This window comes from Palaemon carinicauda, chromosome 23 (assembly GCF_036898095.1).
Source record: "Palaemon carinicauda isolate YSFRI2023 chromosome 23, ASM3689809v2, whole genome shotgun sequence".
Classification (NCBI taxonomy): domain Eukaryota; kingdom Metazoa; phylum Arthropoda; class Malacostraca; order Decapoda; family Palaemonidae; genus Palaemon; species Palaemon carinicauda.
The window spans coordinates 69,215,080-69,220,079 of record NC_090747.1 but is presented as its reverse complement, the minus strand read 5'-3'; positions in this window follow the sequence as shown (position 1 = coordinate 69,220,079).

Here is a 5,000-nt window from a genome sequence, read left to right as displayed (position 1 = left end):
TGTAATAAACGTACCCTACATTCATCTCCCCTATATAATAACGAGTAAGTGTCTGGAGATATATATATATATATATATATATATATATATATATATATATATATATATATATATATATATATGTATATATATACTTATATATATATATATATATATATATATATATATATATATATATATATATATGTATATATATACTTATATATATATATATATATATATATATATATATATATATATATGTTCATATATATAATTACGAAGCTAGTCTAGTATAAGAGCAAGTATTTTATTCAAATATTTTATTTGTGTATCTAAGAGATGTTTAACCAGCTCGTAAGGTGAGTTCTTCTCTCATAGGTTTAAGTAATGTATGTAAATTACATAAGACTTTCGTCATTCATTTAATCGTATTTTTCATATAATTCAGTATATCTAAATTTACGTTATTTTCAAGAATTAACTATTTATTTCACATATTTTGTTACGAAGTTTTATGTAAACTCATTTAGGTATACTGTATGACACACATGAGGAATGAACACGAGAGATTACATGACTTTTTATGTTTCCACTTGGTTAGAAAGTTCTTGGTGATTCCAGAGATAGATTTACTCTTTTTTCTTTTGTCCCGAAAAGTACATGGGTGGAGTTAGCTAGGAGTGTGTTGCCTTGCAAGCAAGGCTAGAATCCCTTTTTCAATTTACTATGTTGGCAACCTTATGCCGCTAGGCCTTGCCCCCTATGCCACTAGAATGGTCTATTAGAGTTTTCTAGACGAATTAAGTCCATATATATAACCCCAGGAATGCATAAGCAGCAGAAGAGACCCAGCCTGTCCCTTTGAAAGAGCTAATGTCAGCCAGCCCTCTCTCCTCTCAAGTGCTCAAGTGTGTAACCTCTCAAACGTGAATAAGTTTTTTTCCCCAACATATATCGTGTATAGTGTGATTACTGAATGGTAAATCAAGTGTAGTGTGTTAATGTAAGTACATTGTCATATAAATTTTTGTAACTGGCTCTGTGAAATTTAGGTTAAATAGTGAAGAGTATGTATTTTGCTTAACTGTTCGGTAACCTCGTGTGATCCAAAAGACGTAAGTGTAACAGTTACATTCATGTAAATTTCATTTAGTGTTTAATTCTTAATGTGTTAAAGTGTTAACTATTTTCTTTAATTATCAAAAAGAAATATCTGTGTAAAATCTAATTTCCAGTGAAACAAGTGATTGTATAATTTTCATAGAGAAATATTTTCTTGTGTTAGTCTAAGGTTTTGTTCAGACTTAATATTTCGAGTAATAAATTTTTGGTGTTAATTTTTTTGAAGTGTTGTAACTTTTTATAGAGTATATTTATTTTTGTAAAAACTGTATTACTTTGATCACCAATATTTTCTAACAGTGCTTTACTCGTAATCCTGACTAAGAACTGAAGTAAGAGGTTGTTTTTTGAATAGTTCTTATCAAATAATCACCCAGTTTTGTTTTGAGATTAGCGTAAAAGACCTTTGGATATTCAGTGTTCATATATATTGCCGTCTGGGAGTTACAAACTATTCTCAGAGCTCGGATATTATTTTCCAAGTGTAACAGACTTATGTAATATAATCAGGTGAGTTTGGAGCTCAGGAGTATGTAATTCGCCAGCCGTAATATATATATATATATATATATATATATATATATATATATATATATATATATATATATATATATATACACACACACACACACACATATATATATATATATATATATATATATCTATATATATATATATATATATATATATATCTATATATATATATATATATATCTATATATATATATATATATATATATATATATATAGATATATATATATATATATATATATATATATAGATATATATATATACTGTATATACTTATTTCCGTTCACGCCCTGCTCTCCCCTTCCCATTGGTAGGGGGAGAGGGAGTAGTCACATCCTGGTGAGAGGGATTGCGTGTGCGTATGTGTGCGTATCTATCTAAATATTTAGCTCTCATTTTGACGTGCCGCGTACACTAGTTATATTATTATTATTATTATTTATTATTATTATTATTAGATAATCTACAACGCTAGTTGGGAAAAACAGGATGATATGTCTATGTATTTCCAACAAGGAAAAATAACCAAATGAGGAAAGGAAATAAAGGAGTAAGTAAACTATACCTGAGAAGTAATGAATATAAAATATAAAATATTTGCTGTAAGTTTGAACCTCCAAAGTACCATCGATTCAACTGCCTGGTTAAGAAGATTATGTCACAGTCTCGTTACAGTTTGGATTACAATTTCTACAATGCTGTGTAGCACTGATTCTTATGATGGAAAAAGGCAAGAGTGTTAGAACCAAAAACATACCTAATAGTGCGTACAGGATGGCACAGACTGGGGAGATCCGAATACAAAGGATGGATAGAATTAGGGAAATGTTATGCAATATGCATAAAATGAACGACGGTGTCACAGATTGATATCAAGATCAGGATTAATCCTTTTAATAGACCGCAAGTTTTTGTCCAACAAATTGAGATGAGATTCAGCAGCTGAAGATCAGACAGGAGAACAATACTAGAATCAAAGTAGAAAGAAAGAAGTAAAATACTTCTTCAGAATAGATTGATCCCCCAAAATCTCAAAAGACTTGTCAATAAGCAAGCTTTATGTGCAATTGTAGAAACAGTAAGAATGTGGTTTTCTAAAGTAATTTTGCAATAAAGAATCACATCTGAGATTTTGAAGGAGTTTACTAGAGTTAAAAAAGAACATTATTAATGCAGGACACCTGGATGTTGAGAGCTACTGTCCTTGACCTACTTATAATCATAACTCAAGTATTGTTACGGTAGTTATTCTCTCTCTCTCTCTCTCTCCTCTCTCTCTCTCTCTCTCTCTCTCTCTCTCTCTCTCTCTCTCTCTATATATATATATATATATATATATATATACTCATGTACTCATGTGTGTTTATACGTACATTCATTTGCATGTCCGTAGAGAGAGAGAGAGAGAGAGAGAGAGAGGAGAGAGAGAGAGAGAGAGAGAGAGAGAGAGAGAGAGAGAAAGAGAGAGAGAGAGAGAATGGTTAACGAGCTATAGCACAAAGTAACAAAGTATTCCTTTTCTGCAAACATGTATATCATACAATAGTTTACAGTTGCTCCTTCGCAAATAAACTGGAATTACTTTTGATACAGTCCTCAGCGTTATTTACTTGTAACGTGACTAAGCTAGATTACTTTATCAAATTATTACGCTCTCCTTCATGAGATGCTTTAGGAAATTAAGTCCTTTTTCTCACTTGACTGGCGGAGCAAACGTGTTGTGCACTAACGGTACTGTTTCGTTTTTACTACAGATCTTGAAATTCATAAACGCTGACGATCATTAGATACGTTAAACGAAATGACAAAGAACGTACTTAATTTATGCAATAGGTTCTAAAAAGATGGAATTCGTGAAGGAAGGAAATATTAATTGATTGAAGTAAATTTAAAGGTTTTGTCATCGAATTAAATTTTAGGTTGGCACATCAAAGTTCTGTTTAGCTTAAACACCGAATCCCAGTTTATTAGACACACACAGGCCTAATTCATTTAACAACGATATACAATTTGGTTTTCAAAAAAATAAAAATTTAGGTTATACACCAAAGCCCAATTAAGACATGCATCACTGTAAATTTAGATAGATATTTATCTCGTGGTAGGATAATCTTGAAAGGTTAAGTAATTGTGATGGCCCTATTATAGATGTAATAAATATCCCATGTAAAGATAATCTATACAGATACGTCTAAATATACTAAAGTCACGTAAACCACGAAGGAAAAGGGAATATATTCCTTCTTACACTTGCAGCTCTCTCACTCCAAAAATAAAAATAAAGAAGAAGAAAAACCCTGAATAGGTGCGATGGATCAGTCAAGCAGACTGGGTGAAATGCCTCACGTCTTGTGATACGTCGTGAATTATATCATTTCCAAGAATTATCATGACAAATTTATTTGGAAGGAAAATGACCATGATAACGGAGGCATAACACCAACAGAATAATACGATTTCGAGGACAGATTGTCTGAAACCCGCAAGGGACGACAACATAAAATACGTCCACCGATGCCTTATCATCCATTTCTGAGAGTATATCGGTGTCTCTTAATCCTAGTGCGAGGGTCTTTCCCACAGGCCATCTGACGCCAGAAATACACACATTATCTATTAATTTCCATGATTATCCGACGTCCTTTAGGCACTGTTATTCATTCCCGTATTGACCGTGTTATTATCGTGTTATCACCTCGTCATGTCATGCATGACTAGTGACGGCTGGAGTCGTAATTTGACGGCGTAATAACGGCCCTCCCAGAAGACGCGCCTGTCGCTGGTTCTGTAATGATATCAAATATACTTCCTCAATGGATCGGGATTCGGCAAACATCATTCTTTTTAGCAGCGTCGAGGCGCGGGATTGCACTGGAGCATATTTGTGTTCATATCAAGATGAATTTATTAGTGTAAAGGAGAAGATAGTGACAATATATTTGTTACCATAACGGAGAAGAAGGTTATAAATTTATTACCTTGGCCGTGAGAGGATGAGGGGGAGGAGGGGAGGTGGGAGAGAGAGGTGCCAAGACGTAGACTTTCATGTGGCATTCTTCGGCACGAAATGAAGACTTCCGGAAGAAGATCTCGACACAAATCTTGCGTATAAACGTCCACCCAAATGTAGTCTATATTATTAGCATTATCCTTCATAATACACTTCTCACTAATTCCTGGCCTGAGAGAGAGAGAGAGAGGAGAGAGAGAGGAGAGAGAGAGAGAGGAGAGAGAGAGAGGAGAGAGAGAGAGAGAGAGAGAGAACAGAAAATAAATATAAACCAGTTTCAAGTAAACCCACGTTCGAGAGAGGAGAGAGAGAGGAGAGAGAGAGAGAGAGAGAGAGAGAGAGAGAGAGAGAGAG